Source organism: Macrotis lagotis, chromosome 4, assembly GCF_037893015.1.
Source record: "Macrotis lagotis isolate mMagLag1 chromosome 4, bilby.v1.9.chrom.fasta, whole genome shotgun sequence".
Lineage (NCBI taxonomy): Eukaryota > Metazoa > Chordata > Mammalia > Peramelemorphia > Peramelidae > Macrotis > Macrotis lagotis.
Window position 1 is genome coordinate 164,991,747 of NC_133661.1, and position 27,857 is coordinate 165,019,603.

General features: G+C 37.0%; 1 pseudogene; it reads left to right on the forward strand.

Annotated features, from left to right (window-relative positions):
* The window catches only part of LOC141521729 (la-related protein 7 pseudogene), a 61,454-nt pseudogene extending 41,689 nt beyond the window's left edge, over nt 1-19,765 (forward strand).
* Nucleotides 19,766-27,857: the final 8,092 nt, after the last annotated feature.

Here is a 27,857-nt window from a genome sequence, read left to right on the forward strand (position 1 = left end):
TAAGAGTAAACATAATACCCTCTCCCCCCCAAAATATAGACCCTTATGAGTGATAAAGGGGAGAGAAAAAATTAAAATTAAAATAATAATAATAATAATAATAATTGTAGGTATGCCAGGTGGCACAGTGGATGGAGCACTGGCCCTGGAGCCAGGAGCACCTGAGCCAAAATCCGGCCCCAGACACCAAACAATCACCCAGCTGTGTGACCCCGTGCAAGCCACCCCAACCCCATTGCCCTGCAACCCCCCCAAACAGACCCAAAATAAAATAAAATAGTAATAATAATAATAGTAGGGGTGGCTGGGTGGCAGACAGAACACTGGCCCTTGAGCCAGGAGCACCCGCGTCAAAATCTGGCCTCAGACACCCAACAGTCACCCAGCTGTGCAGCCCTAGGCAAGCCACCCAGCCCCATTTGCTCTGCAACCTCCCCCCCCAAAAATAATAACAAAAAATGTGCTTCAGTCTGTGTTCCAACACAACAGCTCTGTCACAGGTGGATCACATTCTTTATGATAAGTCCTTCACAAAAGTTACTTCCATATTTTTCCACCATTGCCATTGCTGATCACAACTCCCTCCATTCATACTTCTCCACTATCATGTACTATAGTCTCTCCTTTCACTGTCTCTGCTGTAGGGTAGCTGAGTGGCACAGCAGATATATCCCTGGCCCTGGGGCCAAGAGGCCCCGAGCCCATATACCACCCATCTACCTGGCCCTATGGTCCGGGACAGGCCATCCAATCCCAGCCCCTTCCAAGAAGTAAAAAAGAAAATGAGTTATATCTGACCACTCTCCCCCCCCCTTGGTCCATCCATGTTGTTTCCTCTCCTAGCCATCTCTGATGAGAACAAAGATTCCCTCTTTCTCCCTTGCTTTCCCCCTTCTATATCATTGCAATAGCTCATTGTAATAAAGAAAAATCTTATTACATGAAATATCTTAACCTATTCCTCCTTTCCTTTTTCTTTCTCCCATTACATTTCCCTTTTATCTATTGACTCCATGTTTATATCACAATATATCTTCAAATTCAGTTTTCTCCTGTGCTTCATCTATAAAACTCCTCCTACCTGCTGTATTAAATGAGAAGGTTCATGTGAGTATTATCAGTATCATTTTTCTATACAGGAATACATGTAGTTCATCATCATTAAGTCCCTCATACTTTCCCCTCCTCCTCCACTTTCTATGCTTCACCTGAGTCCTGTATTTGAAGATCAGACCTTCTGTTCAGCTCTGGCCATTCCAACAGGAACATTTGAAATTCCCCTGGTTCATTGAAAGTCCATCTTTTTCCCTGGAAGAGGACATTCAGCCTTGCTGGGTAGTTGATTCTCGGTTGCATTCTAAGCTCTTTTGCCTTCTGGTATATTATATTCCAAGCCCTATGAGCTTTTAATGTAGTTGCTGCTAAGTCCTGTGTGATCCTGATTGCAGCTCCACGGTATTTGAATTGTGTTCTTCTGGCTGCTTGTAATATTTTCTCTTTGACTTTGGAGTTCTGGAACTTGGCTATAATATTCCTGGGGATTAATTTTTTTGGATCTCTTCCTCGGGGGGATCGGTGCATTCTCTCCATTTCTATTTTGCCCTCTGCTTCTAGGATATCAGGGCAATTTTCCTGTAGTAATTCTTTGAAAATGCTGTCAAGGCTCTTTTCCTGGTCATGACTTTCAGGCATTCCAATAATTTTTAAATTATCTTTCTTAAATCTGTTTTCCATCAGGTGTTTTTTCAGTGAGATGTTTCACATTTTCTTCTAATTTTTCATTCTTTTGGTTTTGAAGTATTGTATCTTGACTTCTCATAAAGTCATCAGCTTCCTTTAGTTCCATTCTACATCTGAAGGATTTGTTTTCATCAGATAGCTTTCTTATCTCCTTTTCCATCTGGCCAGTTCTGCTTTTCTAAAGCATTCTTCTCCTCAATAACTTTTTGAACTGTTTTATCCATTTGATCTAAGATGGTTGTTAACATGTTATTTTCTTCCGCATTTTTTGGTTCTCTTTGACTTAAGCTGCTGACTTCAATTTCATGTTTTTCCTGCATCTCTCTCATTTCTTTCCCCAATTTTTCTTTTATCTCCCTCATTTGATTTTCAAAGTCTTTTTTGAGCTCTGTCATAGCCTGAGCCCAATTTCTGTTTTTCTTGGAGTCTTTAGATGTAGGAGCTTGTACTTCTTCATCTTCAGATTGAGTGTTTTGATCCTTCTTGGGATCACAGGCAAAGTATTTCTCAATGGCATTCCTCTTTTTCCTCTGCTTACTCATTTCTCCAGCCTGTGCCTGGTTTTGGGGTGCTTCCTGAGCTTTTGAGTATTAGTGGGCCCCCCCCCCCCCCCAAGGATCTCTGTGTGTGAGGCTCTGTCTTCCCTCCTGGTCTGTGAATGACTACAAGCACACCCCTCTGCCACAGGACTGAGGTGGGGGGGGCTCTTCTGTTCTATGGGGGGCCTAGACTGCGATCAGGATCTGAATGTGGTCAGAACCCCAGAGTCCTGTTCCAGGGACAGAGGATAGAGCTCGGCAGTCTCTCTCCACTACCCTACCTAGGCTCAGCACTCATGCCCTAGGGGCTCTTGCTTACCAGCTCTGCCTACTTCCAGTTTCTGAATCTGGGCTGCTTCGGCCATGCTGCTTGCTGTGTGCCTTGGGGGCTGGGCTTCACATGCTCGCTCTGGCAGAGGTACCCCTGCTGATCCCCCAAGTTGTGCCTGGTGCTCCCCCAGGGGTGGAGGTCAGGAAACTACCCTTGCTGCTGTGAGCTGCAGCTCCCAGTGCCCTGGGGCTGCCTCTGGGAGGCTGAAGTTCCTTCACTCTGGCATGGCCACCCCTCCAACCCCATGGAGCAGAGCCTTTCTGCTCTTCCAGGTTACCTTGGGTTGGAGAATTACCTTACTAGGTCCCTCTGTGGATTGTCTCTTGAAAATGTAGTTAGAGTCCTTAGTTTATATGATTTGAGAGAGGGCACCTAAGAGACGGCCCTCTCCTGTCAACATTTGCCCCCAAGAATTTTTTTTTTTAAAAAAGGATTTCTTCCAATGTCTTTCTTCTATTCTCCTTTTTAAAGACCAGGGTATCATAAATGTATGAATGAATAAAGGAAGGAATAAGAATTTATTAAGGACTTACGATGTACAAAACATTGTGCTAAACATTGAGGAATAAAATAGAAAAGTAAGTCCTTGTTCTCAACGAGCTCACATGGTAAATGGGAAAGACAACAGATAGGGAAGATTTCAGTCTTAAGTCAGATGGAAAGGTCCCATAGTAGCTAAGCAGATGGTAATGCCTCTTCTTTGTTGTCATTCCAATGTATAAAATAGCAATTTCTGATATTGAAACGTTTTTCCCTGCACTATCCCCAGTAGGGTCTGAGAGATGACAGTTAAGATGTTGATTTAACTCATCAAAGCAGTTTGCCTAATATCTTTCATTGTGCCCTTTCCTTTCCTGTGGGTGATAATTGGAAGTTAGTAGGAATGACTGGCCCTTTGTTCACAGGAGTTGCCTCATTTAGACATAGTCTGTGAAGGCTGGGCTGGAAGCAAGACCAAAGGTGAAGTGGGATGATGCTGTCCCTCCTACCAGAATGTCTACATTTACCTAGCCATATGTATTTTATTCTAAGCTCCCTAGTAGACTGTAAACTCCAGGAGAGCAGGGACAGGTTATTAGTTTTCCATTACTATTGCCTAGCAGGATGCCTAGCATAGTATATCCTTAATAAGCATTTATTGAGATGAATAATCCCATAGTGCTCATCATTCTTTTGGGGTTGTGTTGAGGGTACAATTGAGTCATATGGAGGTAGTGGCAGGAATCTGTGATTTCATTGATATAGAGACCTCCTATAGCAGGTTCCTCTACTGAAGGTTCTACTGAACCTTAGTTATAACTGGACATACTGAGAGGTCCAGGTTTTCAAAGTTAGTAAATATATAACAGAGTTAGAATTTGAATCCAAGGTCAGCTCTGTCCAATAAACCATGCTGTATCTCCTGTCTTGTCTTGCTCTCTGAAACTGAAGAGGAAAATGGATGAGGCCTTTAGTATCATAATCATCAGTATAATATCAGATGTGACACAGGGAGGGCTTGTGTGGAGTTTGTGATTCAGAGTTAGAGTGAAGAGTCTCTAGTTTCTTCTTCCACTTGAAGATATCTGTCCTTCATTCTTTTTTTTTAGGTTTTTACAAGGCAAATGGGGTTAAGTGGCTTGCCCAAGGCCACACAGCTAGGCAATTATTAAGTGTCTGTCCTTCATTCTTGAAGAAGACTATGACATCAGGGAGGTGATGCCATGACAAGCACATGAATTGGATTTGAGTGAGGGGAGGCTGTGCTAAGATACCAGCCTCACTTTCTCCTCCAGAGTCATCTGGGTCCAGTGGTCAGATATGAATCAGGACAGATGGAGATGGTCTTGAATGCAAGGCAATCAGGTTAAGTGACTTACCCGAGCTAATAATAATAATAAAAATAATAACATAGTTAATTAGTGTCAATTGTCTGAGGCATGGATTCAAGCTCCCATCCTCCTGATTTCAAGGTCAGTGCACTATCCACTGTTCCACTTAGCTGCCCTCTTTTTCTACCTATGAAAGACCTAGAGTCAGTGTCTTAATCTCCTACTCCAGACATCCTGACCTCACCATTCCTTAACTTATGAGAAATGCCTCATATAAAAAGGAATGACTTGCTAAGGTGATTTTCTTTATTTGAGATGAACTGGAAAATTCATCACTTCTCCGGTGTTGTATTTGTGATAGTTAGTCTTTTTTTTCTTCCATTTCCTTCTTTTTTTCTTTTTTGTCTGTTCCTTTAGAAGAACTAAATTTCTTTTTACTAATAGAAGGTCAGAGCTTGTGTCCAGATGTTTGTTTCTTGTAACCTGACTTGGATGAACAAATAGACATTTGGATATAGGATAGACTATTTTGATAAGAAGAAAATGGTAAGCCAAACTTGTGATCTGCTTGAACTGCCTAAATATTTGAGGGAAAAGTACTGAATTATTGTGGCATTTGATGAGATTTTCATCTCTTTTTCTTTGTTTTGTTTTTTGTTTTGTTTGCAAGGCAATGGGGTTAAGTGACTTACCCAAGGTTACTCAGCTAGGTAAGTATTAAGTGTCTGAGGCCGAATTTGAACTCAGGTCCTCCTGGGCAGGTACTCCATCCACTGCACCACCTAGCTGCCCCCTTCATCTCTCTTTCATCAGTGAAGGTCTGACCACAGAGTGGTTGGCTATTACGAATTCACAAACAACTCATCAATTTGCTGATGGGTGATGACTATTTCCTCTAAACATTTAATGACTCATCCGTGTCAACACAATATGAAACTAATGAATAGAAACACAAAGGCTGTTTTACTGTGTCACATTTACTTCAAAATTTTACTTAATGGAAGACTTAAGTCTATTGTAAACTTGGTATTTATTGACCAGAAAGACTGAGTTGATTAGAGATTATTTAAAAAAAAATCTGATTTATTGTTGGTAGTTGTGCCATCATGAAAACCTGTTGGCTTTTGTTACACAAATGACTGATGCATAAGGCTCTTCTATTCCCATGGCTTTAATGATCAGATTTATGTAGATGATTCCCAAAGCATATATGTTTTTAATTCAATTTTATTTTATTTTCAATTCCAAATTCTCTCCCTCCCATATACCCCAATGGAGAAAGCAAGGAAAACAAAACATATTACAAAAATATTGCTGTCAAACAAAAATATTTTCTCTCTCTCTCTCTCTCTCTCTCTCTCTCTCTCTCACACACACACACACATACACACACACACACATACACACACACAGACACTGCCTTTATTTGTCCAGTCATCCCTCAACTGATAGGCATATAGTTTCCAATTCTTAGCTGTCAAAAAAGAGCAGCTTTAACTATTTTCACACATATAGATACTTTCTTTGTCTCTTTGGAGTATAGAACTAGTGGTGCTATAATTGGGTCAAAAGATATGCATAATTTAATAGCATTTTGGGCATAGTTACAAATTGCTTTTCAGAATGGCTGAACCAATAACCAATTCCTCCAATAGGGCCTGGATTATAATGTATTTTTCTAGAATCTACTTTGTCTTTCATTTTCAATCCAACTTCACATAACAAAGAGTGACCCTTCAAATATGCCACTCTAAATCATGTTATTTATTCATCTACTCAAAAATTGTTAGTGAGTCTCCTCACTCTGAGTAATGTACAAACTTCTGATTCAGCTCACTTTTAAACTTTTCTTCATACTATTGCTCTTTAAATAGTCTTATGTTCCAGATAGATCAAATTTCTTGCCTTTCATTTTCTTTCTCCTTTCCAATATCTGTGCTTTTGTTTATACCTTTTCCCATTCCTGGAATGAATTCTTCACATTTTCATTTCTTTCTGTCAAGTTCTCTTCCACAATGCTGTCTTTGACTTCCCCTAGATTAACAGTGGTCTTTTCCTAAACACATTTTTCAGAGAATTTTTTCCTAGATCTCTCTTTTGCATTTAACTGTCTCAGTATTCCTTGTAACATTTTTTTTCTGGTTGCTATTTGTTCTACCTCCTTTGTGAGTTCCATGACCATATGGTCATAATATGATGTAAACCATACCAATTTTTATAGTTCCTCTTCAAAACATGGTACCTCACACATAGTAGATACTTGTTAATTCCCAAATTGAATTATTTGAATTTGACTAGTTTTAAAATTTTAATTGACTTGAACAGCTCGAACAAATAGGGCTGAATCTGACTTGTCTAGAAAATTAGAGGGTTGGACTAGATGACCCCGAGTACTAGATCTAAGATCTCCCACTTCATGATCTCACATAGGCCATCTCCTATGCCTGGAATGCAGCTCCTATGTGATATCATGCTATTTATTAATATTCTCTCCCTCCTCAAATTACAGGGCATACACTACATTGTATGTATACTGAGTATTGTTCCAGCAGGATATACAATTACAGAGAACAGGGACTATTTTGAGTTTTTTCTCCATGTACTCAAATATGAGAGGAGTATAGTGTAATGGATTGCAAGGTAGTCTCGGAGTAGACTTGAGATCAAGTCCAGCTTATAAGACCCATAAGAGCTATGTAGTCATGGGAAAGTAAATTAACCTTTCAATTTCTAAGCAATTTCCCAAAACTATAAGGTCCAGAGCAGGTGCTGATTTGCAGTGGTAGAGAAAGTTTCCTCATCAGAAATTCTCTAAACCAATAAAATCATAGATTTGATATTTAAAAAAAATTCCCTGTGTTTATGGTTGTCAGTTGCTAAATGTTTGATGATTTTTATTTTTGAATTGAATTGCTCAGGAAACATGGCTTCAATAATGTTCACAACCTCTGATGATGAAAAATCTGCCAATGAATAATAGGACATAATTGAAAGACTAATATAAGAAAAAGGTAAGTGAAAAATTAAATCCATAATTTGATTATTTATACATGGATTACTGTCTTTCTAAATGACCTTTGCTATTTTTTTCTTTCTGTCATAGTTTTGCAAAGTGAGTAGTTGTTAAATCAGGAATTATAGAATGGCAAATGAAATTAAAATATTGTTGCTCCTCAGGATGTGAAGTTCCTTCTGGATGAAGTGGCAACTATGCTAGCTATCAGCATAATATAATAATCATGCCTACCTTTCTGTTCTTTTAAAAGAGACTGTTTCTATGTATTAGGCAATTATAGTTCTTGGAGAAGAATATATTTAAATGAGTACTTTGAATTTATGATAATAGATAAGCCTTTTATGGAGGTATTGGAGCACAATATATCTGGCATTTAGAAGACCTAGGTCTGAATTCTGGCTCAATTACTACCTGTGTGACCTCAGGCAAACCTAGGCTTTCATTTCCTCATCCAGGAAATGAAAGAGTTGAACTAAATGATCTCTAAATTCTAGGAACCAACCCTAGATACTGTGAGTCAGGAAGCTAGGAAGGCTAAGTTCAGAGAAATTTACCATAATGTTAACTATCATTGGTACTTTAAAAAATTTTAAACACAAAAAAGATCAACTAATTCTAAAAAGGAATGGTGGAGATAATACCCTCTCAGGTACTCAAATGGGCATTTGATCTCATCAGTTCAAAAAATTCCCTCAAATGATACAGATGGCAACTTGTCATACCTACCCCATTATGTGCAGCTCTTTTCCATGTTCTCCCCATAAGTTGATGGGCTCTAAGCTGTCCCACCCAATTTGCCAAAAGTTGTTCTTCATTTCTAAGGCATTGAGAGAGTTTCAGTGAAGTATTCTCCCTGCCTACCTGTCCAGCCCTTTTCTTCACCAAGTTCTATAGAGTATCCACCCCAAGGCATGCTATAATCTGGCTAATGGATACTCATCATTCATTTGTTTTTTCCTGTGTAAATGGTCAGGTCAAATTCCTTTAAGTAATTACAAATGTTTTCTAGGAGCCTCCTTAATATTCTGGAGTTATGATGCAATCAGCATAATGCTATCCACATACAGGACCATCCAGAGAATGTAACCAGGTAATTCCTTAAACTTTTATATTTCCACTGGATTATTTCTAATACAATATACTGAATTACCTTTGGTGAACATAAATTTTCCTCCTTTATACGTCAGCTAATATTATCAAGAAAATCATCAAACAGGATTATTTGTTTTATTTTCCAAGGAATCTTGGAGTGATTTTTTGACACAGCAATGAGAGATGGCTTATTGTAAATGAATCTATAGGTTTTTTTTTCTGTTTCATGCAATAAAATGTTTTATTCATAATCAATATATAATAAACATAATTGGGAAATGATAAAGAAATGGCCCATTATTGAATATTTGATCTTATTAGAGATGCTTTCAATTTATGTATAGATGCATCTCATAAGATTCTGAACTAATGGGAGAATAAGCATATTGGTCTGTAGGAAGTGATGTTAATTTGGACATCTTGTCTTGGTAGAGTAGCTTGGTGATAGCAAGTAGATAGAGTACTGAACTTGGAATCAAGGAGATCTGAATTCAAATTTGGCCTCAAACTCTTCCTAGCTTTTTAATGTTGCACAAATCACTTAATCTCTCTCTGTTTCAATTTCTTCATTTGAGGATAATAATAACAACAACACCTACCTCACAGGGTTGTTGTGAATATCAAATGAGTTAATATTTGTAAAGCTGCTTAGCATAGTGCCTGGTAAGTAGTAGGCATTTAGTAAATGCTTATTCCCTTCATTAATCCTTGAAGTACAAAAATCTAGTCCTTATTTTCCAAAGTGAAAAAGAAATCTTTATAGATATATAATGTGGCAATGCCTACATATATTCCTTCATGGAGCTACCAGTACTCCCTTCCCCTCAGGTCCTCTTCTAGCCTCCCATGTCCTCTTAAAAGTAGTTGTGAATAGATGAACAGGTAACATGAGCAATAAAACTAAGAAACATAAAGATGCAAGCTGTTCATATGATAATCAAATAAAATTTAAGACATTTAATTCAACCCATTTAATGATATCCACATTGTTATACTATATGATAATTAAGCATCCAAATCTAATTAGAAAAGTAAGAAGTTTCCATCAATTATCACTATTATTATTTTTATGTATTCGGATTACAATTGTGGTTTGTTTTATCTTCTCATGATTAGTTATTTAATCACCTGATTCAGACTGTCTAATATCACATACCATTTAGTTATCACAATCATCATCATCACTACATCTTGGTGCTCAGCCATCTAAAGACAAAGTATTCTAGGGGCGAGGAGTCTGAAGGGAAGACATAAGGTGGCCTGTGTCAAGAATGGTGGCACAGGGAAAGGGAGAGGTCACAGAGGGTATGGAACAGAACCAGAACTACAAATCCTGGCACCTGGGGTAAATTCAATTGGGAAAGTAGAGGATGCTCTACCCTAGCCCACTCTAGTTTCTATCTAGTCTGATCGAGTTGCATCCTGGGTAATACCCAGAAGAAGAATGAAGGACTAGAGAATATGGTTGTCGGGGAGCCCAAAGGATCCCTGCGGCAGAAAGCAGGATTCCCTCTAAGAAAATGGCAATAATCACGCAACTTTAAGGAAGGTCATTTAACTTCCCTAGATCTGTTTTCTCATCTGTAAAATGGAAAGAGTTGGATTAAATTATCTTTGAAATCTCTTCAACTCTAGGTATATGCTCTTATCTGGGAGAGGATTGCAACTGTGATACAGAGGAACTGTCAAGCAGAGGAAGTGGGATATATGTGAACAACTAAGGAGGGGGCTGGTGCAAATCGCACTCTAGTTTTGGCTCTGAAATGGGGTCTGAATCCTTTGCAGCTTAGAAGCCTTGGGGCACCACGAGAGGAGCCTGGGAAGGAAAGATTTCCTTCCTAAGTACCCTATTATCCTTTCTAATATACTTTTCTTTCTCTTAGACTTCTAAGCTGAAGAAGGCTTATTTCCAGAATCAGCCTTAGGACATAATACGATTTCAAGAACACCAAAAAGACCTATATAAACAACTCTTCTTCATCTCCTTCAAATAATCATCACCTGATCCATTGATACCTAAAGAAGAGGTACGAAAGGAAACAGAAAGATAGAAGGTTAAAGACAAACTTTTACCATGGGCTAATTTAGCTTATATTATTTTGTCTATGAGGGAACAAATGAAGACTATGGCCAAAAGGACTTCATGTTTCTGTTTGCTCAGGCAGTTGAATACCTGAGTGAAAACCTCTTCCCACCCTCCCCCATCTCCCAAGTTACTATTATTATGGTGTAGTATGGGAGAGGAGGAGGAGGGGAGGAGAAAAGTAAAAAAGGTGCTCTCTTCAAATTATAGGTTTTTCAAGATACCTTTCAGAAGTAGTCTTCACAAAGAATTAGTAATAAAAGGGGATTCTAGAGGAATAATGGAGTAGTGAATAGAGTTGGTCTCAGAGTCAGCATGACATGGGTTATAGTCCTGATTTTAGTACATATTAGGTTATATGATCCCAGAAAAGTCATTTTGCCCCTGCATGCACTAGGATACTGTTGAACAAAGTTAGTACTTACGTTGTTATCATTTTCAAGGAATTTTACAAAAATTTGAAGCATGTATAGGAAACACCATACTGGAAGGAAGATATTTTACTTAATCAAATGTGCTTTTATAGTGATCTTTCCAGTCATTTGTGTGCTAGCTAAAATGTGGTCTAAATGCCTGCCTATTTCTACAAGGTGGGTTGATTATTCCCATAAATTTTTGTATAGATGGAAAGGTGTATATAATTCAATAGTTGTTAATATTTTTTGCATCAAAGTTAAAAGATTTTATTTTACCCCTTGAATATCTTCTTTACTTTCAGATGCATTTTGAACAACATCCTACTACTCTCATAATTGTGTTACTTCCGGTACAGATCTTCTCCACATAAGTTTCTTTATGTTTGCACAGTCTGATTGAGGTGCTCTTCCCCATCTTTTGCTAATTAATAAACATTTCTGACTCCTCTCTAAGTGCATCTAACACTGTCAAGAGTGGTGGCTCTACTGTTCTTAATGGTGGATCCATAAGTCTTTATAAATATTGTCTCTTTAAAGCTATAGGAGTTGCTTTATATACTGATAATATTTCTGTATTGGAAGTTTCCTATACTAGTCTGTGATCCCATAAATTAGGAATTGGTATTTTAAGAGACACTGGACTAGGTTAAGAGGAGATCTCTACTGGAAGTAATATGGCTTTGAGGGTGTTGAAGGATTATCAAAACACCTAAAAGGGAAAGATTCTGAATAATGAGAAAAATCAGGTACTATTATTACTGCAAAAAGTCATAAAGAAACTATAAATAACTACTGATCTTTATGTTTATTTTCTTATCTCTATAAAAATTTTAGAAAAATAACCCCCACATACTTTTTCACAACAATACTCTATTTGACAGATCGAACCTTACAGTCTCACAATCAACTAAAAGATACAAAGGATACAAGAACCTACTGGGTGTATCATTTGATTAATATTTTTTAAAAAAGAATTTGGATGAGAATGCCTCTTTTAAGACTTTCCTCCAAAAAAACATCTCATATGTATATGTTACATTCATGTGAGATTCTTTGATAAATATAATGGCAGAGGTTATGGACAGATCTCTATTTATTAGCATCCATTTATGCATAAAATAAGGAGAAGAAAAAAGCAAAGTACTTCAGCATTTTTGCCAAGAAAAGTTCAAGACAAAGTCTCTGGATCATGTGGAGTCAGACATGACTGAATGACTAAACAACAACACTAATGCATAAAACAAGGAAAGTTAGATTTACCATAAATGTTTACTGCTAACATGGAAGGTCCAATAAAGAGAGCAAATGAAGAGGGATTTTATATTTGAAGTGAGGTCCACTAGATAATTTTACTTATTGATGATGTCATTTGAATACATCAAGCCTCAGAATGTTAAAGAATATCTTAAATAAATTCTAGAATCACTCAAAAGAGTTTGACCTCATTATACACACAGGAAAAAAACAAGCACATTAAGAATACTTGTGGGGGCGGCTAGGTGATGCAGTGGATAAAGCACTGGCACTGGAGTCAGGAGTACCTGGGTTCAAATCTGGTCTCAGACACTTAATAATTACCTAGCTGTGTGGCCCTGGGCAAGCCACTTAACCCCATTTGCCTTGCAAAAAAAAAAAAAAGAATACTTGTGGTGCAGGTTATGTTTTGCAAGTTGGTGAACAATCCATAGGGCTGTTTCATCAGGTCTTGGGCAAACATTACAGTGGGTAGTGACCTGAACCTAGCCTTGAATCAGAATGGGAGAGAAGACTGGATTGTCTTTGGAAAGTTGCATAGAGCTTTTAATGACTACATGCTTCTCTCTCAAACAAAGGCCCATCTGTTTCATATATCAGTCTTTTTCTATTGATATTTTGAGTCTTTGAGATATGAAATGGTATAATCTGAAACTTTTTTGGAATTACTAAACCATCTGTTCAAACACTTTCATTTTTATAAAAGAGGAAACTGAGACTTAGAAGAGTAAAATGACTTATCCAAATTTTCAAAGATAGTAAGTAGCAGGATTCTAGCCTAGGTTGAAGATCCATTGATCTGCACATAAAACTTCCAAGATCTCACATACAGAGGTACTAGTAAAATATCATTAATAGTCTTTCAAGGTTACTAGATGAACTAAAAATAAACAAAGTTGGCATCTTAATCTGCCACATAGCTTCTTTAATAGGATTGGTACATAAAGAAGAAAAATATTTCATGGATCATCAGAGTAGCCCACATGCTATAATTGTTACATGGTGGTACTTTCTTTTCATTACCCATTGTGCCAGGGTTATCAGTCCACTGGTATTTTGATAAAGAAGACAGTGTACACAGTGTACATTTTTAATATTATATCTTCATTTTTCTTCTAGAACATTACTACATATGAAAAAGTCTGTTTTTCCATTATTCCTGGATTGGGGGGTAGTTTTTCCAATTGTTTATTCACAAATAAGCAGGAAAAAATAAATCAATTTTCTTTTATTCCATGGATTTTTTAATATCTAAATCAATCTTGAGAATAACATCATTCTATTTGGATTTAGAATTAGAACTGCTCCTCCAGAGAAATCTAGTACAATTTTCTCATTTTACAGATAAGGAAATAGGGTCAGAAAGGTTAAAGTGATATGGGCAAGGTCGTACAAGCAACAAGCATCAAAGTATAATTTCAATAAATGTTCTCTAACTTTCACTATAATATATACAAATATATAGAAAGTACTAAAATATTTAGATTCTAAATGAAATTGAATGTACTTTTATATATGTAACAGGGATAAATGAGGTGAACTCATTCAATGGGGGATTATTGTCTATATCACCTGTGACTACCCTCTCTTTCTAGGTTTGATCTTGTTCCTCCTACCTGTTCTTATACTAGGAGGGCTAAATTCCCGGAAATAGGTCATAAGACAATTACATTAAAATCTCTGAGTACAAAGTGGGTAATCCTGTCAGAGTGAATTTACTTCTCACTCTCACCATTCTAGCACTTGAGCCTCTATCCAATATTTTCTCTCTACACAATAAGATATTATAATAATCACACATGTGTATGCTAAATGCATCAAGTTTCATAGCAGTAAGGTAACATGAATAAGATTATAAATTTTTTGTTGTTCAGTCATTTCTGACCTCTTTGTGACCCCATTTGGGGTTTTCTTGGCAAAGATATAGTAGAGTGGTTGCCATCTCCTTCTCCAGGTCATTTGACAGTTGAGGAGAAAAACAGAGTTAAGTGACTTGCCCAGAGTCAATCAGCTAGTAAGTATCTGAGACTTGATTTGAACTTAGAAGATGAGTCTTCCTGACTCCAGCCCCATTACCCTACTCACTGTGGAACCTGCCCACAATTTTATACATACTGATATCTTAAAGCAAATACATTAAAAATCCATAAAAATACACACACACACACACACACACACACACACATATATATATATATAAACTCAGAACATGCTCTTCCATCAATGCACTTAATAGCTGTGATTAGCAGTATTTTAGAGAATGAAAAAAGCCTGAGTGCTTAGGGATAACTCAGAGCTCTGGACTGCAGGATTCAATGTTATTGATCCATTCCAGAATGTGCACCACATGAAACTGCTTTTCAGCTAACTCTTGATTCTCATCACTCGTCTCTACTCAAATATAGCTTTTACACACTCTTTTCAATTAACCATCACTCTTCAAAGGACATTTAGAAAATATTAGTTCTTATTGTGATTAGCAGTCCTCTTTAATTCTGACAGCTAATCTTCAGGCTATACAGACCAGTCTAGCTAGCTATTCACTCATCAGGATTCTGAGCTGTCCAATGAGCTCACAGATTCACAGTTCAATTTCATTAAGACCCCTTGCTAGGAGCGGCTAGGTGGCTCAGTGGATAGAGCACCGGTCCTGGAGTAAGGAGTAACTGAGTTCAAATCCGGTCTCAGACACTTAATAATTACCTAGCTGTGTGGCCTTAGGCAAGTCACTTAACCCCATTGCCTTGAAAAAAAAACTTAAAAAAAGATCCCTTGCTCATGGTGCACATTCTGCAAGTGCACACCCCACTCTGTTCTTCCTTCCCACATCAGGGCCAGCAGCCGAGAAAACCAGCATATGAAACTTTCATCCTTATTTCTATTCATGGTGGTGCTGAAAGGCAATAGATCTCTTGGGAACTCTGGGTCAATGAAATTAATTCTCCTTCATTAAATTCATTAATCTTGATTACCTCCCATCCACAGCTTCTCATCCTCTGTGATTCATGTCCATGTTCTCCCATAAATCCTCATCAGGTGACCCACCCAATGGACCTGGATTTCTTTTAGTTTTCCTGGCACTAGTGGAGCATGTGGGTTTTCTAAAGGTTATTCATTACTCTTAATACTTGACTGGGAAAACTTTTTTTCCCCACTTTCACATTTCCTTGGTGATACCTTTCACACTGCTTTGCGAGAGCAATTAACTCTTCATTGCTAATACATTATGGCTTATTACCCACACCAAGGCATCTCACCATTGTACTTTCAAATGATCTATAATCTTGATTCTTTAAAGATGGTTATATTTCATGGTGACACAGCATCACTGGAAGAATATTTATATCAAAATATCTGTTATTTCTACAGCAACAGAAAGTCTTCAATGTATTTTTCCATACCTGGTATCTATACCTGCACTCTAGTGCAAGCTCTCATTACCTTCTGCCTGGATTATTACAATAGCTAGAAGCTTGGGTTCCTCAAGTTTCTCCTCACACCCAACTATCTTCCATTTGTAAAGTGATCCAATCACTAAAATGATCTTTTCTAGGTTTCAAGTCTGATCATATGTAAACTGCAGTGGCTTCCTATTAACTCCAGGATCAAATACAGGTTTCTCTATTTGGTAGGGACTTGATGGTAGGGAATATCTTGCTTTTTTGTATTCCCAATGCTTTAATAAAAGTTTGATTAATCAGTTTTATTTTATCCTCACAAAAACCTTAGGAGACAGGTACTCCTGTTAACCTCATTTTACAGGTGGGAAACTTGAGGCCAAGAAAGGTTAAAATGACATGCCCAGGTTAAAGCTCACACTTAATTTTCTAAAGCAGAATTAAAGCTCAGGTCCTCCTAAGTTCAAGACCAGCCTTTTATCCACTATGATGATGACGATGATTATGAAATGCAGCATGGTATTGTGGATAAAGAGTTGTTCATGGATACAGAAAGACTTGGATTCAATACTAGTCACTGATTGCCTGTGTGACCCTGGATAACTTTACTTCTCAGTGTCCTAGGCAAAATTCTGATACTATACATTGTAAAGGAAACTGCTACCCTGAATTGGTAGAATTTTCCTTGAGAGTTCCTAATATTAGTGAAATCACTTGTCCAAACCCTATTCTGATGATGATGATGATGATGATGATATTGGTAAATGGCATTTATAGAACCTGGTACATATTAACCACTATGCATGTTGATAAGTTGACATGGGGCTTTAAAGTTTGCAAGTCATTTTACATTTATCATCTCATTAAGCTTCATAACTTTTTGAGGTTGATACTACAGGTACTATCATCTCCATTTAAAAATGAGGAAATTTAGGCTAAGATGGGCTAAATGAATTCTCAGTGGATAGACAACAAATAAGTATAAGACAAGATTTTAAGATTTTAATATAGATCCTTCTAAGACTAGAACACTACATATGCAGCTACATTCTCCAGAAATGGGACATTTAATTGAGGAATGGCTAAATTACAGTTTATGAAATAAAATATTGTAACATGATCTTTTAATCATCAATAATCTCTTGTTAATAATGAATGTCTTTTTCTCAATTCTCTTCTTGACATTTCTGTTGCCTTTGACACTGGAGCTAACGTTCTTCATCTTAATATAGTCTCTTTTCTCTAGGTTACTGTGACACTTATCTCTTCTGGATCTCCTCCTACCTCTCTGACTACTCCTTCTCAGTCCCCTCTAGTAATGCCTACTAAGTACAGGTGTCCTTATTTCATCTATTTGCCTAGCCTTGATCTCCCTCTTGACTTCCAGCCCAGCTGTCTAATAGATATCTCAAACTTGATGTTTGGTAGATATCTCAAACTCAACCTATCCAACACTGAACACATTATTATCTCCCTCCAAATCTTCCCTTTAAAAAATCCTCTCACTCTCAAGAGTACCATCATCCTCCCAGTTACTCAGGCTTGCATCCTAGCTATCACTCTAAACTTCTCATCTGCTCTCCTATATCCAGTTATCAAATCCTGTCATTTCTACCATTCTTACATCTTCTCTTCTTTCCTCTGACACTGCCACCACTCTGGCATCGATCTTTATCACTTTATGCCTAGACTATTGCAATAGGTTGATCTCTCCACCTCATGTCTCTCCCATTTCCATCCATCTTCCACATTGTTATCAACTTGATCTTCTTTTCTCTTTTAATCACCTTCAGTTTAATTGATGCATTTTGTTTTTGTTACATATATTTATATTACTGCCATTTGTGAGAGATCTCTTGTAACAAGGTAAAACATTTAAGTAAAACTAATAATTCAAAGACCATATCTGAAAGTGTATGTAGCATTTTATAGCTGCAGTACTATCTCTACCTCTATTTTTTTTTAATTTACAAAATCTCTTTTCTTTCTTGTAACAAATATGCAGAGTGGAGAACGTTTTTGGAAACGTGTGGCATCTGGACCCATCCTAGGGGACTGAACTGATAATGGAAACAGAAATTGGCAATCAAGACAAATCAATGGAAGAAGAAAGCACTGAACAAAAAAAAGATGAAGACAAAAAGAAACGGACAAGAGACAAGCAGCTGCTTTCAGAAATTGTTAAGCTAGTAGATTTCTGGTTTGGGGACACCAATCTGCACAAGGATAGATTTCTTCGAGAGCAAATAGATAGGTCTCCAGATGGATATGTCGATATAGCACTTCTTCTAACATTTAATGAAATGAAAAAATTGACAACTGATGTAAAATTAGTAGCCAAAGCCTTGAAAAATTCATCCGTTGTAGAATTGGATGGGGACGGTATTAGAGTAAGGAAGCGTCAGCCAAAAGATGTGGATGACCGGACTGTATATGTGGAATTGCTTCCCAAGAATGTCAATCCCAGATGGTTTGAAAGAGTATTTGGAGAATGTGGGAGTATTATTTATATCATCATCCCTCATTACCAATGCATTGGAGATCTAAGAGGATTTGCATCTGTAGAATTTGAAACAAAAGAACAAGCTGATGAAGCTGTAGAGTTTTTAAATAATCCACCAGAGGAAGCAACAAGAGAACCTGAAATGGCTTCAAAGCCAGAACCCTCCGAGGAAAAGAAGAAAAAAAGAAAAAAGAAATCACAAATAAAAGAGGAAGGTGTTCAGGCAACAGTGGAGACCAAGGAAACAGATACAGATACCCCTGAAGACTATTTAATAGAACATTTAAACAAGCTTAAAAAGCAGGGGACAATATCTGAGGGCTCAGAAATGGGTACTCCAGATAACCAAAAGTTACCATATAAGAAGGAAAAGGAGGAGAAGAAGGAGGAGAAGAAGGAGGAGAAGAAGGAGAAGGAGAAGGAGAAAGAGAAGGAGAAGGAGAAGGAAAAGGAAAAGGAGAAGGAGAAGGAGAAGGAGAAGGAAAAGGAAAAGGAGAAGGAGAAGGAGAAGGAGAAGGAGAAGGAGAAGGAGAAGGAAAAAAAGGAGCGATCTGAAAGTTCACCTGAAGAAACCAAACCTGGGGTTAGGAAGAGAAATAGTTCTGGAGATGTGGATACATTCATAATAAGTTCAAAAGTCAAGATAAGTTCTTATAAGGATGATGATCATACAAGAATTGAAATACCAAAGGATTATAGAGACCTAGACATCTCTACTGAAGATGAGAAAGAAATTAGAGATGGATGCATTATAAAAACAAAAAGGAAACATAAGAAAAAACATAAAGAAAGACACAAAATGAGAGAAGAGGTCATACCACTGAGAGTACTTACCAAGCGTGAATGGTTGGACTTGAAAAAAGAGTATTTAGCTTTGCAGAGAGCCAGTCTGGCTTCTTTTAAAAAAATGCTATCCCAAATAAAGAATGAAAGTTTAGGGCAGGTGGATACAGACCCTGGAATAAAAAGTGGCTATTTGAACAGTGAAGATTCTCAGCCCCTTGACAAAATTACCACAATGGGACCCCAGTTTGTAAGTGGAGTAATTGTGAAGATCTTTAGTACTGAGCCCTTGCCAAGCAGGAAACACCTCTGGAAAACCTTGGCAGTGATATCTGAAGTTGTTTATGTCGATTTGCTAGAAGGAGATACAGAGTGCCATGTTAGATTTAAAACTCCAGAGGATGCTCTAGCAGTAATCAAAGCACATGCAGAAATTAAAAAGAAATATAATTGGAAATTTGAGATCCTTTCAGGTGACCATGAACAGAGATACTGGCAGAAGATTTTAGTAGATAGGCAAGCTAAACTTAATCAACCCCGTGAAAAGAAAAAAGTAACAGAGAAGTTGGTCAACAAAATCGAAAAAAATTAGATTGGTCAAGAGTCAACAAGTATGACAATACATTAGGTTTTCAGAATATGATTTAAAAAATTGAATTTTGCTTACCTTGAGGACTTATAAATTCACTGAATACTTTTACCATTCTTAAGAAATCCATTTCTTTGTTTTCTTTTCATCATAGTACTGCACAATGTTTTAGAAGCCTACTTTTAATTGAATTAAATTGAACTACTTTGAGCATGTAGATATGTTTTTTTTCTTTTTAAGAGCTTTTTTTAATTAGCATTTTTGAATCATTACATAAATCAACTGAACAAATGGAAAACTAACAATAAAATGTGATTTGGGGACTTTTAAAAAGTAACAAAAATATTCATACTCAAACCCAAATTTTTTCAATGTCCATACACTGTATACACACATATATAGATAATATGTATACCTAAAAATGACATGTTAACCTCTCTGTAATAGATAACATATTTCATCGGTCCTCTGGAATCATAAATAGTCAATATATTCATCTTAGTTCTTATATCTTTCAATTAAGAAATAAGATAAATTTTCAAATAAGATATTTTAAATTAAATAACTTTATAAGTTTTTTCTTTTTACAGTTACTGTATAAATTGTTCTCAGTTCTCATTTTGTTTAGTTTAAAAAGGTCTTCAAAATTGTTCATCTTTACAATATTCATGTTACAGTAAGATTTTTCTGGTACTGTGCACTATACTCTGTACTGGTTCACATAAGTCTTGCCATGACTTTTTTGAAATTATCTATTTCCTCATCCAATGAAAACTTTTTTGCAGATGATATGATTGTGTACTTAAAGGACACTAAAAATAATTGAAACAATTATTTTGACAAATGTCCCAAATATAAAGGAAATATACAAAATCACCAGCATTTTATATAATGCCCATAAAACACAGCAAGAAGTGATAGAGAAATTTCATTTACAATTGGCATAGAATATATAAAGTACTTGGGAATCTACCTTCCAAGCTATGCATAAGAACATACAAGTTATAACTACAAATGATAAATTGTTTACAGAAATAAAGACAGACCTAAGTAATTGGAAAAGTGATTTTTTTTTTTGTGGCTTAATAAATTTTCTTTTTTTGGCTTTTAAAGCCCTCTATTACCGGCCTTCCCCTTTAAACTTTCCAGTCTTTTTATACCTTTTTACCTTCCAAGTACTATACAAACCTTGCAGTTCCTTAAACAAGACACTCCAACTTTACACTTCCAGCACTTTTCTCTGGCTGGAGTTCTCTCATCTTCATCTCCTGTCTTCCTTGGTTTTTTCCAAGTTTCAGCTAAGGTCCTTCTCTTCCCCACATTCTACCAGAAACCTTTCTCAATCCTCCTTAATGTTAATGCCTTTCTTCTGAGATTATCTCCACTTTGTGTTGCCATTTGCTGCTGTTTTATATCTTCAGTGGGCAAAGACATCAAGTGTTTAATGACTTGTGTTTCTAGGCCTTTTTAACTTCTTTGTTGTAGTCATTGCTTGATGGTGTTAAGTTCTCTTGAGAAACTTATTATATATCATTTCTAATATTAATTTCCCAAATTTTCATCATCAAAACTTGTTCAATCAGGGAAAGCTAGAACTTTTAATCATAGAATATATTTCCTTAGTTTTAGTGCTGATAATTATCTTTAAAAAGTTGATTAGACAGCTAATTTGAAGGAGACTCCAACATAGCAATCAGTTATTTCCTGTCTGTTAAGATAATATAATTTGGGGGATGCAAGGTGTAATGGGTAGAGGGCTGGCTTTGAAATCAGAAAAACTGGAATTCAAGTGCCGTCTCTGAACAATACTGCTGTATGATTGAGAACAATTTATCTAATATCTCAGGACTCTAGATAGTTGTCTAAGTCTACAAGGTTCTTTCATTGTAGGGGAATATTCCTTACCTGACAGATCCCTGTATGATGAAATCACAGGTCTAGCTCCTATCATTTTCAGTGCTTATCCTGTCCATTATCATCCAGTTCTTTATTGAAGAAAGCCTGATGATTTTGCACAGCTCTCCCTGACTTAAATCCAATCACTTGCCTTTCATGGCATCAGATCCCTAAGATCATGGTCCACTCTGAGAACAAAGGACAAGCAACAACAATTATTGACTTACAGTCTGTGTATGTGTGTGTACTCTAAAAGACTTTTTCTTTTCTTGAAACATATTTTCCAAATTCCCTGATCTCATCTATTAACTGTTTTGCCTTAAGGTTGTCAAATATTAAAGTAATATGTTAATGTTGGGGATTTTGATGTTCTTGAATAAAATTTATCTATCTCTTTATCCTCTACAAAGTAAATTGATATACATGCTCTTATCTTTATGGTGGACTTTGTTTTTAAAACAAATGTGCACATGCTAATGAATTCTGCAATCTTATTTGAGCAAATGTCCCAAGAAATGTTTCTTGTTGCCTTTTTCAAAGAGATTCCTTTTTAAAGCTTATAACCCCAGATAAACAAAAAATTAAGAATTTTCCCAAGATATTTTACTGCAAACTAATGATGATGTTGCATTTTTAAAAATAATACATTCTCTTTACTTTTATTGCCTCAAGTCACGTTACAAAAGCAACCAAACAAACAAAAATTGGGTTAGAAAACTGCCACAAGTCTAGTTTGTTTTTTATTTTGATCAGCGACTTTTAGAATATGCTTTTCTTTTTAAAAGTTTTTCATTTTTATACAACAGGAATCTTTCTCTAGAAAAATTTTTCTTTCACATGGTTTGTATCTCAGACTTCTTGAGAAGAAACAGAGATATTACATATAGAGATATTACAATATAGTCAAGGTGCTTTAAATGATATTCACATGCTTTCCTGTAGAAATTGTAAGGTGATGGCCTATTCATTTCAATCTTTGAGGGATCTCAGCCAGCAATCAGACAAGCCTAAGCCCTGTCACAATATTAATTAAGCCATAATGAATCTATTAATTGAATCTGTAAGTTTGGCTAATTAGATGTAAGACATTTCTTCAGTTTTAAAGGGTAATAATAAAAAATTTAAGCTATAACACCAGAACCAGCATTTAGAAATGATGAATAGGACTTGGAAAGTGCACAATTCCAATATGAATTAGTTAATTGCCTCTGTTAATTTAGGTGGTGTACATTAGCAGAAAGGTCAATCCATTTGAGAGTTGATGTGTTTTTTGAATAATAAATCAAAAAATAGCAAATAGAAATTCAAAGGGAGAAGATATGGAATCCTATTCAATTCAAAGATGATGATGATTGTCTTTCATTCTTGAAGACCATGATGACATCAGGGAGGTGATGCCATGACAAGCAAGTGAATTGGATTTGAGTGAGGAGGTTCTGTAAGTCACCAGCCTCACTTTCTCCTCCTGAGCCATCTGGATCTAGCAGACCAATAAGGATCAGAAAAACTAGAGATGGCCTTGGATGCACAGTCAACCAGGGTTAAGTGACTTGTCCAAGGTCACACAGCTAGTGAGTGTACAAAGCTGAATTTGAACTCAGGTCCTACTGATTCCAGGACTGATGATTTATCTACTGTACCAACTAGCCATCAAAAAAATAATGATTCTAGAGCCAACATTCTATATATTGTGCAACCTAGGATTCTCTTTTTGATAGTTCAGCTGGTAGAAGGGAGGATTGTAAAAGTTAAATCTGCTTATCTTTAGGTCTCTGGTTCAATTTGTTTATAGTAGTGGTATGAACCTTTTTAGACTTTCATTCCTAAACAATCCCAAAATCATCAGGCCTCTTTTAGAAGCAGGTGAGAGAGTAATTTATTGATTGGACCAGTAATTGATTGTACTAGCTTCCCAGAGATTAGAAGAGCTCAAAGAGAGTGAAACCACCCGGTAGTTACAGAACAAGTTAATCCCAAACCTAACTACCTCACCTGCTCTCCCCCTCCCACCAATTTCTGTAATTCTTGGAGTGTATGGGGCACTGAGAAGGTTTGAAGCAAGTCAGATATATCAGAATATTGAATGATTATAGTATATACAGGCAGATCTATGGAGAGTTTAACACTGTTGATTGACCTGAAGAACGTCTTTTTTTTCCTACAGTGCATTAGTAGCAGTCCTGAATATATTTCCTCCTATCCAGGTTTATGCACAGCCATGGATGTGGTTGGTAAGTACTACCCCCTGAGATTTTTCAGATCATTTTCCAGAAATCATTTTTTTAGAATGATTTGTACCTAGATATAAACAATACTTTTACTTGAGAAGGAAATAAATCGGATGGGAACAAAAGATGCTTTTCCCTTCCCTTTGCATTTTGCCAAGACATTCTACGGTATTTAAGGGAGAACTGGAGGATTCAGTTTTAAAATGCATACTGTAGGTCTAAGTGTGCCATATATCAGAACAAGATATAAAGTGTTGGGTTTAATTCTTCTTTTATGGAGAATGAACAAGAAGGGAGAATAACTTCTCTTTGTCTCCATTTTTTCTTTAAGCTAGTCCTGATCATGATCTAGATAATACCTAGCATGTAGTAGGTATACAAGAAGCACAAAATAATACTTAGAAAATGGGGGTGGCTAGGTGGCACAGTGGATAAAGCACCAGCCCTGGAATCAGGAGTACCTGGGTTCAAATCCAATCTCAGACACTTAATAATTACCTAGCTGTGTGCCTTGGGCAAGCCACTTAACCCCACTGGCCTTGCAAAAACCTAAAACAATATTTACAAATTAATAGTAAGAATTGATACATGCATATATTATTTCATTTGATTCTTCTAAACCTTTGAATAATCCTTTGAACTTTTTGAATAGATATTACAATCCCTGTTTTAAAGATAAGGAAAATGAATCTCACAAAGGTTAATTAAATAGCTTGCACAATATTACACAACTACTAACAATTTGGGTCTTCCTGGCTCTGGGACAGTCAGCATGACTTTAATAAATGCCTACTTTGTCACAGGCACAGTGCTGTTAGCAAAACAAAGTATAAAATGTGGCAATTCCTACTCTCTAGGAACTCATTTTTTTTTCTAGTGGTAACAAATGTACATTTGTAAGAATATACAAAATATGTTAAAAATAACTACAAGGTAATTAATTAGTTGAAATTAGCAACCAGTGGAGGTGGGACAGAAAAGACTTTAGTACTTGAGTTTAGATTGTGCAATTAATTGCAATATAATTACTTAGCTTGGACTTTGTATAGTAGACAGCAAATAGTTAAAATTCTGAGTCTTTCTGAAGTAAACTGTTAAACTTGGTGCCCTAATCATGCTGACCTTGTGAAGAATAGACTCTAGAAAAAGTATGTTATTCCCATGAGAAGAGCTTGTCGATCACCCCTGTGTAAACTGTCTCCCTGAAACAGATAACTAACATCTGGGCACCTTGTGTCCTGGAGACTGGACCTAGAGGTGGATAAATGACAGGGTTAGCTTTGATAGCAAAAGAACTTGTCTTGGACCAGAAGAGGAAAGGGGTACTTCAGGGAGAATATAACATAGACATGACACATACTGACCTCAGTCTGGGAAACCAACAGGGCACATCCTCCTTCCTGACCCCCCCCCCCCCCCCATGTAACCTTCAACACCTGGTGTATACTCCTTAGCCTAAGAAACAGAGATTCTCTTTGTCCTTACTGCCCCACCTTGCCTATGAGAACTTATCAGAAGTCCCTCGGCTGACTACAAAATTCTCATGTATAATCTTTCTCCCTTAACTCCAATAGTCAATCCATTAATTTGATCCACTAATTGACTCTACTTTGGCTTTTTTCATCAATAAAAGTCTGACTAGAACAAGGACTTTGTCTCCTATCTTCTCTGATGAAGTCTACACTGAACTAGGGTAACCAAAGACCCTTGTGGGGAGCTTCCCAAGAGCCCCTCTGGGCCTTCATTCCAGAGTTTTCCCCTGGGATTTTCCCAACATAAGATGCTGAAATTTGGGACCCTTTGTGAATTCAAGGATCCTCTTCCATCCAGATAGAGGTATGTTTTACCTTTCTCCTCTCCCTCTCCTACCTCTGATCCCTTTTCCACATGATTAAGGCCCCATAGGGAGCTCCTATTTGCTAGAGTGACGGAGTCCCCTGGAAAAATACCATATTTCCCCACATATAAGACACTCCTATATATGACACATCTTATTTGGGGGACTCAAAATTTGAAAAAAAATTACATAAAGTTATTGAACTCAAGTTTTATTAAGTCCATATAACTCATCACTGTCAAAACTCCCATCCATTAGTCTGTCCTCATCTGTCTCAGGAGAGGCTCTGCTTGTTCTCCTGCCTGTGCTCTGGTCTGTGGTTGACCACATGCACTCCCTGGCCAAATCTGGTGCCTGGACATGTACACTTAGTCCATTCTATTTCATGAACCTGAAGCACCCATTGTATCCTCCCTTGAAATCAGTCACTTCTTTTTCTTCAAGCAGTTCTTCTTGCCTCCTGCTGAACCCTCTTTGTGGACACAGGAATTCCAACTGCCCTTTGCTCTTCAATCCATATCTTCAATTCCCTCTTTTAACTCAGGCCATTTGGCTGACTTGCCATTTGTGGCCTTCTTCTGCTGTGGTGTTTTCAATGGGGGTTTCTTCTTTCCATAGCCAGTCTAGGATTGTTTTCTCAGTTGGTGGAGGACCAAACTGATATTCAGCAACACGATTTCCATTTCACAAACTGGATCACTTTGAACTTGAATTCAACACTGTAAGAAAATGTTTTCTGAGCCATTTCTGGGTAGAATGTGGCAAAACATAACCTAACATACCAGTAAAATACAAAACGGTGAGTGCAAAGACAACAATCATGAAAAAGCAGGAAATGAAATTAAAAAAATCTACAACCACTGTATAAGAAGCTCCCAGATTTTCGACCCCAAATGTTTTGAAAACAGGTGTCTCATATATGGAGAAATAGTAATCTTTTGTTTTCCAGCTTGCACAGCAGTTTTCAGTTTGGTGGGTGGGTGGGGGATGATTACTGTGTGAAACCCCACTACAAAACAGCCTCTATATAAAGGGGGGATGGACCCCAAAACTTGAAAGGAAGCTGTGAGAGAATGGGACAAGGATACTCAGTACCTAAAGATTCATCTTTGGGATACTTTTTGTGCAACTTGGCTAAATTAGGAACAGATAAGCTCAAATGGAAACTCATTTATCTTCCATTTATAACATCACCTGACCTAAAAATCCCCTGTAATCCCAGAGAAAATGACCAAAAGAATGGATCTCTAAATTACAATACAATTTAACAACTTTTTTCCTTGCCTCTCAATGACTTCCTTATCAGGAAACTCAACCTCCCTGCCCAACATGCTCCTTCATTGGACCTGGGGTATACTAGGCAGAAGCAAAACTTAACCTGAGGGGGTGGCTAGGTGGCACAGTGGATAGAGCACTGGCCTTGGAGTCAGGAGTACCTGAGTTCAAATCCGGCCTCAGACACTTAATAATTACCTAGCCATGTGGCCCTGGGCAAGCCACTTAACCCCATTGCCTTGCAAAAACTAAAAAAACAAACAAAAAAAAACCTTGACCTGAATTTAACATCCTCCAGCACCCACACGTTAGTCTGTCCAAGATCTTGCAATTTGAAAACTCTCAGTAAAATATAAACATTCTTATTTCCATTTGTAGATTTTGGACTCTAGTCCAGAAGTTTGTAGATACTATGGCTGAGTCAATTCTTAGATACTCTTGAGGGTATTAGTCCAACTTTTGAATTCTTTTTGCTTAGCCATAGCACTACCTAGAGGACCAGGAGACAATATTAAACCTGCAAGTGTGTGTGTGTGTGTGTGTGTGTGAGTGAGAGAGAGAGAGATATGTTTCTCTGTATTATGGATGATCATCCTAGCTCTTCCTCTCTTCCCTATCAAGGGGAGCATTTTCTTCTGCTCCCTCTTCCAAGACAAACAAGTGGCATAGCACAAAAAGGTAGTGATTCATTTGAAAGCCACTTTCCTGAAAGGGAATATTCCATCTTCTTATTCCTTGATTTACCTTAAATACTGTTGGGGATTCTGCCCTCCATCATCCCTTTTTTCTTCTCATGACTTTTTCTCAGAGGAAAGGTGCTATCAAAATGCAGTTCAGCTGCTGTGTAATTTAAGTCCTACCCATTCATTACACTGACAGAAATCTTCCCTATCTCTTAAGAAATAGGAAAAGGTTAAAAAAAATAATTTGAGTTTGTTATTTTAAAACCATGTAAGCTAATATCAAACACTGATCACTGCAAATGTATCTTGCTATAAGTTATATAAGGCTTCTATTAATTTTCTTTAAGAAATATTTGCTACTTATCATACAATTGAGGAAAATT